This window comes from Rhinichthys klamathensis, unplaced genomic scaffold (assembly GCF_029890125.1).
Source record: "Rhinichthys klamathensis goyatoka isolate OS25496 unplaced genomic scaffold, OSU_Roscu_1.1 h1tg000042l_1, whole genome shotgun sequence".
Classification (NCBI taxonomy): Eukaryota; Metazoa; Chordata; class Actinopteri; order Cypriniformes; family Leuciscidae; genus Rhinichthys; species Rhinichthys klamathensis.
The window spans coordinates 2,312,913-2,326,566 of record NW_026606589.1 but is presented as its reverse complement, the minus strand read 5'-3'; the positions used below and the strand labels follow the sequence as shown (position 1 = coordinate 2,326,566).

The 13,654-nt window shown below is 36.7% G+C and overlaps 1 protein-coding gene across 1 annotated transcript in view; it reads left to right on the top strand.

Annotated features, from left to right (window-relative positions):
* The first annotated feature begins 5,962 nt into the window (after positions 1-5,962).
* The window catches only part of LOC130082266 (astrocytic phosphoprotein PEA-15), an 81,520-nt gene continuing 73,828 nt past the window's right edge, over positions 5,963-13,654 (top strand). The window contains exon 1 of the mRNA XM_056247068.1: positions 5,963-6,230. The gene's annotated coding sequence lies outside the window, so the exon portion shown is untranslated. The remainder of the gene's footprint in view (positions 6,231-13,654) is intronic.

The following is a 13,654-nucleotide window of genomic DNA, read 5'->3' as shown; positions in this document are numbered from 1 at the left end:
AAAACTCTGTTTTTTCACATTTTTGCCAATTTCCCATTCATTTCCTATGGGGGTCCATTTGGACCCGAAGGTCCTGAGTGTGACTATTTTTTTTACAACCACTTAGACTGTTCACATCCTGTCCCCAATTTTTTTGGGTGTTCACATACCAAATACCAACAAAGTCACCAAATTTCGGACCATTCCGAAGAAGCTGTGATTTTTAACATTTTTTTATTTGAATGATTCGGGTCCATTTGGGCCGAACAACCCCAGAGGGTTAAACGATATTCAATTGGTTCTAAGGGGCCCAAAGTGTGCCTAGAAAATATCCCCCACACCATTACATGACCACCAGCCTGAACCGTTCATAAGGCAGAATGGAGTCATGTTTTCATGTATATCGGAATAATAGTTTGAATGCTCAAAAATGAAAGATTTTAAACCAATGTTAGACCTAAACCTCCCCATTTTACAAGTGAATGGATGACTTCTGCCCTCACATTAGCAGTCTTTTTTCCTGTTGATTTCTCTTTGTGTCTGAAGAGGCACAGTTAAACTGTGGCTCGGCTCTGGGCCTAATTGGATGGGTAATTATGGTTTGGCACAAACGGACAGCCTAAGAGTTAATTAACCACAGTCTGGCAAATGACATTGATAAGCATACTGGGAATAACGTTGCCTTCAAGTCATGTTGGAATTATGACAAGATGAGAAGCCATGAATGTAATTTCAAGTGGGAAACTCTGGATTTCCAACTTTCTGTGTTTGGGTGTGTCAATTCAAGAATCATGTCAGAAGCTAATTGGTATTGACCATTATAATTAAAGTTAAAATGAAAAATAACCATAATTATTTTTGTGCACTGTTGATGAAGAATAGTGATAGAGTTTGCAGGTCTTTTTTTTTAGAGAAACATACTTCTGCCTGTTGGCCTAAAGTAAAATATTTATTTGTAGGACAGCTGTGATTACCATACTGCGACATTAGTTTGAGTTGCGGTAGTTTTATTGAAAAATCTTTTACTGGAAAGCAAGAGAGTGAGAGAGAAACAGAGAGTGAGAGAGGTAAAATGACTCCGCATTTTCTTTGTTTCTTTGTTGACTCACACCCTCCATTCACACGCGTACACACACACACACACACACACACACACACACACACACACACACACACACACACACAAACAACAACCAGTTCCTTTCAGCGACATCACAGCATGAGTCCAGCGGAACAGAGCTTTCCAGAACCATCAGATGACACACAGGCATGTGGTCTCTGTCGGTGAATGGTGCTTTCCACAAATAGGGCACAAAACAGGGTCTCTTAAAAAGTGTATTTTTTCGGTGTACTAAAAGTGTACTATTTCTTAACACACTTAAGTACACTACTGGTTCTATTTTCACAAGTAAGGTGTACTGTACATTTAAAAAAGTTGTATTACAAAAATCCAATCTGATCACACTTGTTACACAGCTAGTCATTTTTTCAAAACCTGATCTAATTTCATTCAGTTATACACATTTTCAGTCCACATAATCATCGTTTCAAACACAATATTATTGTAATATGTAATGAGAACATTTGGTTTAATCAAATATACAACAGTATGATCTTCTTTCAATTTAGTACTTTTAACAACCAATTCATTTAATAGCAAACACTGCAAGATACAAGTTTCAAATCACCCTTGTTGCTAAAATAATTACAGTACAGGCCACAGATACCACATTAGAAAATACACTTACATTATCTAATTTATGTAATTGAATCCATATTGTTTGTATTAGTATATATCCAGTGTGTTATCAAAAGGTGTGATGAAGTATGACACAGCCATGAGGTTTTAGGTAGAACAGAGTTTGCTGCCAATACAGTAAATGTTCTCACTGTACCATATGACTGAATCTATACTGTAGTTATAAGAGTGAGTTCCAGTAATATGGAAGTCTCTAGTCAAGTCAAGTCAAGTCATCTTAATTTATATAGCGCTTTTAACAATGGAGATTGTTTCAAAGCAGCTTTACAGAGATAAACATACACTGTAAAAAATAAAATGCCATTTTTACGGTAAAATACCGGCAGCTGTGGTTGCCAGAACTTTACCGTCAAAAATATGGTACATATGTTATTGGTTTTACAGACTTAACTTAAAATTTACAGCAATAAACCGTAATTCATTATCTGATATAATGTTAATTTTCCAACCTATTTATGTATTAATATCTGTTTTGTACCATTGTAATACAATGACAACCAACAATCATCACAACAGTGATGAAAGTCACATGATAAATCAAAGCTCATCACAAGCAGCTCTTCCACGATAAAGTTAGTACAGTGTCATTCGCAAAAACACTAAACAGCATCATGGTAACACATGAAATTTTAAAAATGCAATTAAATGTAACATAAAACTCTAATGTACATAACTGATAAGAAAAGAACTAAGAAAACTAAGAAGAAACATAGTTATTTCAACAAAAATACATCAAATGTGAAGTGTCACGCAGGGAATTGTGGGAATGTCTATTTATAATTTACAGTTTTTTACTGTAAATTATACAATGAGTTGTTCTTTTTCACTTTCAAAAACGGTAAATTTAACGGTATTTTACAGTAAAATTACATTAAATGTACCGTTAGATCTATCACAGTTATTTACCGTATAATCAAATTAGTAAGGAAACTTTCTGTTAACCAATTAACAGTTTTTCACTGTAGCATTTTTACAGTGTACAATTTACGGTAACAGAGATTGTTTTGGCTTTATAGCGATTTTTGAATAATGTTATTTATTTCCAGCTAAAGTTAATTTTGATTGATTCACTTCCAGCAAAATTATCATTTGTTATTACATTAGGGGCCACTAAGACGACGACGTTCTCTCTAAACAGACTTTAAACGCGAACCTGTGACCTGATGGCGTTCACATGCGTTCACATGCGCATTAAAAATTTATTCTATAGTTATATTCGTTTGAATATATGTGCGCAGGTTTGTAATTTCCCTACAAACCATGCCTAAACAAACTACTTGTCTTGCCTATACATTTGATAAAGAATTTTGTTTTATTTTATCACTTCGGGGTACGCGAACCGGATTTTCAACAATGCTTTATCTGTAGAGTGGGAAAGGGATCCTCCATCGGGAGAGGATAGTTGACACTTCAGCACTGCATTGTCATCGGGTCCAGGCGAATCTCCTTCGTCAGATCTGGATACGGCCTGGATCCAGCAGGCTGCGGGAAAACCTCAGGATAAACAAAGACACTAAAGTTAGAGTAGATGCCATTCTTCTTATGATGTAACGAGTACATCAGGATTTAAGGGAAATGTTCCCAGTTCTCTATATGGTAATCTGTTTACAATATCACATGGCATACAGTAATGTAAAATGCTGTATTTGATGCCATCTGTCTCCCTTCTTCTGATGCATCTTTGATTAATCTGATGTTACAAAGTCATTGACTGTTTCCTCTCCCTTGTTCACAAATTGCAAATCTCTCTCTCTCTCTCTCTCTCTCTCTCACACACACACACACACACACACACACACACACACACACACACACACACACACACACACACGCACGTACTTTGAACAGAGTGGTTATAATCTAAGATAAATCGCTTTTAATGTAAAAATAATTCATTACATTTTGGTTATCCATATCAGAAAACTATGTCTATATAATCAATATCAATAGAAATCTATAAGGGTATACACAATGATTCATTGATTAACTTTATGAAAGACAAGTTACTGTGAATGAAGATGAAACACTTTTTGATTGTGTGTTTTTTTACTAAAGCACACTTTTGATGATCTGTTTTGATATTAGTACTTTGAGTTTTGAAAATGTTAATGTTAATATGTCATTTAAGATCAAGACCTCAGCTGAGATGTAACAGCCTAAAATTCTCATTATAAGGGGAAATGCCGATTTTCATGTGAAATTAAGTGACCTACTTTTCATGATGGGTTAGATTTATGTTACATAATAAGCATATCTAATATAACCATGGGATTTGCGCGTTTAAAGGGATAGTTCACCCAAAAATGAAAATGTTGTCATCACCCCTCCCCCCTCCTATGGAAGTCAATGGGTGCAGTCAACTGTCTGGTTACTGACTTTTTAAAAAATATCTTCTTTAAAACTCCTACAGGTTTGGAACAACATGAGGGTGAGTATAAGGACAACATTTTTATTTAAAATTTTTTGGGTGAACTATCCCTTTAATCCCTTAATGGGACCCATTTGTGTAAAGTGCCTAACAAATTAAAAAGATAAAAAAAAAACTTGATTTTCTTCTCCAGTTTCCCTCCTCCCTCTCTGCTTTCTCTTTGTCTCTGTGTTTCCTCAGGATGTTTTTAGAAGTTCTTCTATGAGTCTCTTTCTTCTCGGTTTCGTGAACGAGTCGGTCTTGTGACAGCGAGAAATAAGTTCCCCATGAGAGCGTTTCCTAGGGTACGAATATGCTGTATGTCAGGTTTATGGAAGTCAGGGTCTTGCTCTCATTGGCATGAATGTGTTTTTCTGTCTATGCACTTGAATTTTTGCATGTTCAGGACAAACTGAGCATGCACACATGCATATATGCATATATGCCTGAGGCTATGATAAATAATGAATATTATTATGTGGTTAACATATGTCAAAGCAACTATTGTGCATATGAGGATCAGACCTCATACAGAAATATCCTCTGTGCATCAGATGCAGAGCAGAATCTGGTTGGCTTTTCACTCCACGGCAGCTGCACGTGTGTGATGTAAGTGAAAGCAAACTGGGTCATGGCAGCGTGGCGGAATGCCACCGTCAGCACATCGACTAAATCCTCTTCTGCACTTACAAATCCCTTTAAAAAAGCAAATTAAAAGCTAACTTTGTGTTACTACACTAATAACAATGAACTTCATTCTCAAAAGCAGGAATTTGCATTTTAATATGTAGGCTACGAATGAAATTTCCATAAAACTGCCTCCTGCTGAAATATGCAAATAGGACTGATGCACTGCACTGTGATTAATTGGCTGAGGTCTCTCTGTCAGGTAAATTCATATATATTTTTATTGTCAAGACAAAAGTTAATTCTGTATATTGCCAAAGCATTATAACAAAATAGAAAATAGCTTATAACAACTGAAATAGGATTTTTTTTTTAAAAAAAACATTAATAAAGACATGCAATCATGTTCTTTATTAAACTTCAATGCTTCAATGCTTTACTCTGTTCTCTTTAGATTTGCAGTGTATTCAATTTTCATGAATGTAGGCTAAAGTCGATATTTGGATGTGTATTTTGTGGTAGACTTACAGTCTCGAGAGAGCTGTAGGCTACAGTTTAATCACGTCCATATAACATCGCAAGATCAAGAGCTGTTTACATGTGGTGAAAAAATCAATAAACAAACAAGCATGATCTGAAACGATAATTAAACAGACATATATACTATACGGATAGATAGATAGATGGGTGGATGGAAGGATGGATCATAGATAGATGGATAGATGGATAGATGGATGGATGGATCTAGATGGATGGATGGATGGATAGATAAATTTCACGGTTACAATCGCACATGTCTTTTGTTGACATTGTGCGCCAATAAATGTACTACCCCTTGTGGGCAGATGCAGTACTGCAGGGCGCAGAACATTCCATTCTCCTCCCAAATGTAAAACACTGGAATTCTCTTTTAATTAGTTTAACAATTGTTGTCATATTATAGTGTAATTTATTTTATTTTAAATATCGGCAAGGTGGCTCTTGTCAGCGGATTTATTGCAGCGAGAGACAAAGCGAGCATGACGATGTGGGATTGTGTGGAATAAAAAGGAGGAGGGATTATCTGACCGGATAGCAAAGTGACATCAGGCCCGAAAAATGTGTGTGTGTGTTTGAGGCTTCAGATTCAGACAGTGTGACTGGTAAAGAGAGTGAGGGAAGGAGGAGGGGGTTATAGGGAGAAAAAGGCGTTTCCATTCTCAACCGGCGAGACGGTAAGAAACGCGCGAGCACGATCGAGTGAACGGACGCTTAAAGTTTCCGTGGCGTCTTCGTTTATTACCACACTAACTTCATCATATTCGCACTCTAGTTTTGATGCTTTTCGCTGATGTTTTGACTGAACTGTGTTTGTAGTAAACTGGACTTTGTATTTGGGTGGCCAAAGCGCACAGCGGATCTCATCCATCACCACACCGAGATCATCACCATCACCATCGCTGGATCCCCGCGCCCGGAGTAAGTCACTCATCTATTTGCCAAAACATTCTATGGTAGCATGACATTCTTTGAAGTACCTATATTGAAGCACATCCCTTGGGCATCATTCAAATAGCGGTCGAGGGCGCACAATCCGCCACGCAACCAGACCGCTTTCATGGGCTCGATCCGCTCCGGCTGATTCATCGGCGGAATATGTGCGTCTTTTAATAATTTAATTACAGTTGTGTCGATGAAACAGATTCCGAAATCCTTCCTATTGTTTTAGAATAATGACTCAATTCCTGATTTTTAACTAAACGTCGCTTGGTTGTTCAGATTGTCATGTTGAGAAATCATATTTCTTTTTTTTTTATTCAGTCATGGGGTTGCATAATGTAGCCTATAAGTGATAACAATTTCGGGAATTAATTGAAATTCCTGTAGATTGTCTGCTGTAACCGTACTGTACCACCGTACCTTTATTATTTTCACTAACAAAATCTGGCAGTCATTGAACACTTTTGGTTTTTATTAGCTTAAGGAGCTCAGTAAAACTGCTGTGGAAGCAGTCTGGACTAACTCATAATGCAACCTCAGTCATGACAGAAACTCTCTTCCTCTTGGAGTCTAGTGCTTCCCTTTTCCTTTCACAGCCCGTTTTTTAATCTTGCTTGAACAAAGTTAAACCAGATCCAAGTGTGCAAGTGCATGACCAGATGCATTATCTGGCAGTCACACAGGTGTGTGCGTTTCCTGCACCTGGAGAATGGTTTCTGCTCTCCTATCTCATATATTGATTTGTGTTTTGCCTGTGGTAAGGGAAGGAGGCAGCTCAGCAGAAATACACTTCCCTCATTGTCCTTGTGTGTGTGTGTGTGTATAGAGCTTTTCAGGCTGGGATTGTTTGCTGGCCAAAGATGCTGTAAACCTTGTTTAACAGAAACTTTAGATCAACAACAAGCCAAACCCCAGCTATAGTGTTTTCTTCCGGTCCTGGCAGTCTTCAGTCTTTCTTTCCCCCCCCAACAGACTCATGAAATTACAGGCAAAGCAGAAAAATGGCAGATAATCTAAAGCATCTGATGTGTATGGAAGCTTATGGCAATGTATTTCTATATTTAAATTGACATTTTCCATAGCAAATGTGCAATGTTTGGAGAAAAATGCTAGCGTTCAAAATCAGTAATATAATTTCCATTTTCTACACTAGTTTTAATATATAATTTAAATGTAGCCTATGTTTTAACGTTGCAAAGGTGCCAAATTAAAATGAAATCACTGACGGACACGCATAATCTTCAGGAACATTGACATTTCTCTGTTCATCTGCCAGTAAATGTATCGCTGCCACCATGTTTCCAAACACCTGGCCCTGCCTTGATGCAATGATTGACATGTGATTGGCTCAGATTGCATATTCAATTCCACATAGAATTTTAGCTACATTCATTGCGGGACATATAATGATAATGCAATCGCAAGTATGATAACTGTGAGTGTATATGCAATTAAGAAAAATAACATTTAAATGATTTTGCTACAATGTACAATTTTGCTTGCACATGTTAAACTTATCTAATCATTTCTGTAATACATTTTAATTTTGCAACTTATAAAACGTTAAAGCTCCAGTCCATAACATTTTTGGGTTAAAAATGATCCAAAATAAATTTTTGAGCAAGTACATAACTAGCCAGTGTTCAGAACTATCTGCTTGCCTTAGCTCGATTCCAAGCGGTAAGCCTGTAATAATGTTTTTAATTCCAGTGGTACTGGTGGATTTCTGTGGGAAATTCGAGCATGTCTTTGCGTCATTACGTCACATATGTACACATAAAGAAGGAGTCTGGAGCTGGAGGTGGAGATTTATAGCCTTTTCTCACAGCACTTGATATAATTAAACTTATTAATTTGATGGTGGATCCAGAAAGGTTCAAACGACAATCACCAGTGACAACTAGAGATTCACCCGATGTAAAATGCAAAAGACTTTGGACTGAGAGTTTGGAAAAAGAGACTGCAACCGGGCCCATGCGAAAACAAGGATAAATATCTGAAGGGCTTTAAATGTAGACACGAAATGCTGATGTTGTAAAAATTAAAGGTACAAGGATATAATTAAGGTATGGTGGTAGGGTAATAATAAAGGTACGGTACGGTACACGGATAAATATCTGAAGGGCTTTAAATGTTGTCACGCAATGCTGATGTTGTAAACATTAAAGGTACAAGGATATAATAAAGGTACGGTGGTACGGTAATAATAAAGGTACGGTACGGTACAAGGATAAATATCTGAAGGGCTTTAAATGTAGTCACGCAATGCTGATGTTGTTAACATTAAAGGGATAGTTCACCCCAAAATGAAAATTCTGTCAGTAATTACTCACCCTCATGTTGTTCCAACCCCGTAAGACTTTCGTTCATCTTCGGAACACGCATCACACACATGACCAGCGTTGGCCAATAGTGAGCCTAAGTGTGACGTACAATACAGAAGCGCTGCGCAGTTACACAGTACGTGAACTCACTCGAGGCCCACAGAGAAGGAAATGTCGTTATAAAGTCGTTATTTTTGTTTGTTTTTTGCACACAAAAAGTATTCTCGTCGCTTGATAAACTTAAGATTGAGCCACTGTAGTCACTTGGACTATTTTAACGATGTCTTTAACAACTTTTCTGGGCCGGCAAGTCTCAATCCCTTAGAAGCCTATGGAGGAGTGATCCAGCTCTCAGATTTAATAAAAAATATCTTAATTTGTGTTCCGAAGATGAACGAAAGTCTTACGGGGTTGAACAACATGAGGGTGAGTAATTACTGACAGAATTTTCATTTTGGGGTGAACTAACCCTTTAACAATTTGAGAACAAAGTATAATTTGCACGGTTGGACGTGATATGATAATCGATCGTTAGATTTAATCAGCGTGATTTATATGGAGCTCGAAATGTGGTTTTATTACATGCGAGAAAATAAATGATCTGAGAGAAAAAAAAAGTTTGAGAGAAAAAGTTATCACACTGATAGCAAAAAAGCATTTCATGAGAGAAAAAATAATATTTGAGAGAAAAAGTTTTCATATCAATAGCAAAAAATAATATTTGAGACTAAAAAAAGTTTTGAGAGAAAGTATTTTCTCATAGAACATAAAAAAATATAAATTTGACATTTTTTAAATTATTTCTGAGAAAAAAAATCTCTCTCAAAATACTTTGAAAAAAAATCTTAAATATATTTTTTTGCTATCAGTGTGAAAACATTTTCTCAAAAAAAAAGTGTTTCTCTCAAACCGCTTTTCTTTGCTCTCAATGCAATTTTTTGCTCTCGCGTCAGGATTTTGCTTTCGCTGTGAAAATTGTGTCATGGGCGGGGCCACGTTCTTTTTTTCCTATTGGAACGTTCCTATTGGCCAGTCGGGTGAGCATCGTCTTGTCTTGGGAGTCGAACTGAATCATTACACCATTGTTCGGTTCACCTAGATAGATGCCTCCTCTGCCTTTAGATTCTCTGCCCGAGCCCGAGCCCGATGTCGGGCCGATATTTCCCGTCACAATTCTCGGGCCGGGCCGGGCCCTTGATCTAGAGACGTGCACCCCCAACGCAAAAGAGTGCGGCGCGGGACTAGATTATTTGATGGCTGAGTGCGAGCGCGGGCGCGGGCTGTAATGCACTCACTCTATGTGTGAGGGTTCAGGGAGAATAAAACAATTCGTGGGAGTTTAGGACTCCCTCAAACTAGAAATATCTATGAATAAAACATATAAAAACGAATACATTTTTATTCATCTGTTGCAGAAAAGCAACAAGAACAACTAAAACAAAATACAAATGATTTACAGGCCAGAGTTTCGTTTTATAACATGTTGCAGCGTTGAGCGAATGTAGCCAATCACAGACATATGTGTTGATTTCTTGAACGCAATGGCCAATCAGAAGCATTTAAGATATAGGCTACTCCCCTCACCGCTCAAAACGAACTTTTTGTTCAGAGCTGAATTCTGTATGCTGGCAAATCCTCTAATTATAACAAACAAAGTGTTTATATTATAAATGTTTTTAATTATATATTATGAAAGATTCATTGTGCAGTCAGCTTCATTGATAATAACAGAGATGTGTAAGATCGCGATGAACTGATATGTCAGCTTTAGGAATTTTTAAAGTAGCGCACTTTGCGCGCATTCAGTCATGCCAAACCATGCACGCAGTAGCCTGCTTGATTTTATGTTATAACAGTGGTTTGTGTGTTAATGCTTTAATAACAAATAATTTATCAGGAGCATTTATGCTGATGTGTATGATGGCGACACGTAGGCTAACTTGAAAGTATTTGGAGATGCAGAACAGAGGAGGAGGAGGAGAAAGTAACATGGAAAGTAGTTGAGAACGTCAGTTATAACGACCCACGTATTAAAATGGTCAGGTTTAAATCGGGCTCGGCCTCATAATTATAGTTAATGTGTCGGGCCGGGCTCGGACACAACGTGCACGGGCTCGGGTAGGGTCGGGCTTTAATTTTTGGGCCCGATCTAAGCTCTAAGTTGAGCACGGACACTCCAATGTTGGGGTAAGATGATGACACAACTGGATGTTAGCTGGCTAAGCAAGTTCAGCATCACTGAAGATTAAACATTAAAAATAGCACTCATATTCATGAATGAATGTGTATTATATTATTAGCTTGCTAATCGCTAGTAAAGCTAATTATTAATTAGCCATCATGCTAGGTAAACTTGCATGAGTGCTATTTTTTAATGTTTAATCTTCAGTGATGCTGAACTTGCTCAGCCAGCTACCCATCGAGTTGTGTGTGTCATCAACTTACCCAAACATTGGAGTGTCCATGCTCAACTAAGACAGAGGCGGAACGATGAATGATTCATCGTTCTATCTGAGGTGAACCGAACGCGAACAATGATGTAATGATTCAGTTCGACAGTCGACTCCCAAGACAAGACGATGCTCACCCGACTGGCCAATAGGAACGTTCCAATAGGAAAAAAAGAACGTGGCCCCGCCCATGACACAATTTTCACAGCGAAAGCAAAATCCTGACACGAGAGCAAAAAATTGCATTGAGAGCAAAGAAAAGCGGTTTGAGAGAAACACTTTTTTTTTTTGAAAATATTTTCACACTGATAGCAAAAAATATATATTTAAGATTTTTTTCAAAGTATTTTGAGAGAGATTTTTTTTCTCAGAAATAATTAAAAAAAATTCAAATTTAAATTTTTTTATGTTTTTAATTTTTTTAATACTTTCTCTCAACTTTTTTTAGTCTCAAATATTTTTTGCTATTGATATTAAAACTTTTTCTCTCAAACTTTTTTTTTCTCTCTCAGATAATTTATTTTCTCGCATGTAATAAAGACACATTTCGAGCTCCATAGATTTACTGCAATGCTTTTTTTCAGTTAGTTGGTCAGTAGAACAAAAGTGGATATTACTTACTTGTTCAGATGACATTTTAGGGTGAAAATTATTATATTGGTCATACTTCCAAAAATAATAATCTGTGATTGCGAATGCCAGTATCCACACCGGCGCGGTGACTGACAGCTGCACATTCTCCTCAAAACATTGTATTCATCTGCGCTGTGCCGTGCCGAGGCACAACTCACGTAAAGTTGATAATTCCGCAAATGACTGCAATTGCAGGTTTCGAACAGAGATGGCGAGAAAGAGGAAAAACTGTAGAAAATGTAAATTATATTGAATATAAATTGAATTTATATTTTGCTCCAAACTTTGCACATTTGGTACGGAAATATACAGAATTTAAAATAATTTATATTCTTAAATACAGAAATACATTTCCATTTTACATATTGCATTGCCATTTTGCATATTACATTTCAAATTGAATATTGCTACCCATAAGATTCCATATGTTGTGACCCAAAAATGAGTCGCATGTCTGTTCTTGGGGAAAAAAAAACAAATCTGAATGCAAAATAATAAATAATAAAAAATAATCTTTCATAGTTGGAATAGCAAGATACTTATCAAGGGAGAAGCAAAATGTCTTCCATATCTTTTGCTACAGTAAGTAACACTTTTTCTTCTCTTACACTTGGTAAAATCTAGTTGAATTAGGCAGTTAGGCACTAGTTGAACCATTGATCTAAATTGTGTTCACTTATGCAGATGTTTTTTATTATTATTATTGTCCAGCAGCAACCTGTTTTAGCATTTTTTATAAAGAAAATGAACTTTTCATGGAACAATTTTCAGAATTTGAAATATACCAGTCTGAGTTAGGGCCAAGTTAATTCAATTCACCCAAATTCAACTGTCTATGTAGGCGTTTACATTGAAGTTTTTAGAAAGGCTGTCACTTGCTTTTGTTCCTGTCAAGTTTTTGTTGGATTTCTGGAAATATTATTTTGGCATAATACAGAATGACACTGGATTGCAAACAAAAGCATTTGATGAGGAGTGTTCTAGTGCCATGCAAGTCTCTCTTGAGTACTGTTACATAAGATCCCTTTGGGGTTTCAGGTTTACTGTAAAAGTGTGTGTGTGTGTGTATGTGTATGTGTGTGTGTGTGTGTGTGTGTGTGTGTGTGTGTGTGTGTGTGTGTGTGTTTGTGGTGGTTCTCTCTGGTAAATCTTAGTCCTGCTGTTCAATCTCCTGAGTGATAGAATGACCGTGCAATTTTACATCCGGTCCAGTCTCACTCACAAGGTCGAGCTGAATCTAACAGTCAAAGGTTCACAGCACATCTGACCTATAGTAATGTTTTTTTTTAAACTGATTGGTGGGGATGCTCCAATCAGCATTTTTGCAGTCGATACTGACCACCGATTTCTTGTCATCATGATCTGCCTATTGAACAGATCACTTGTTTGGATTGGTTTTTGGACTTTTGATAAAAAGGCTACCATGGTTCCAAATGCCATAACTTTTGATTGCTTTGAGATATCAACACAACATTTGGCCCAGATGCAGTTGACATCATGTCAATGTCAAGCATGAAAAATAACAAAATAAATAAATACATTTCATTACATTTTCTCATCAGTGTTGTAATAGTGTAACATAAGAACCCCCCAAAATGATCAAAATCTATTTTCTTATTTTACTTTCTGTTAAATAAGAGTATGTACTTGCTGATACCTTTTTCTGGTAGTGTTATTAGCCATTACTTTTAAGTATGCCCCTTGAAATCATGTGAAATCATTAAAAATGCCTTCAGGAGGTAAGGGGTTAATAGTGTAGTTATTGTTATAGTTATCGTTCATGGTGTGTACGGCCTTTACACACACCCAAACATAATTTTATTTTATATACAACAACCAACAAATAAAATTAGAAGCACAATGCAATTTTTCGCATTGGTCTTAAAGGGGTCATATAATGCCATTTTTGTACAAGCTAATATGATTCTTTAGGGTCTAAATTAAAAGTTTGTAATATACTTTAATTAAAAATTCTCATTAGTATTGTAAGAAAACA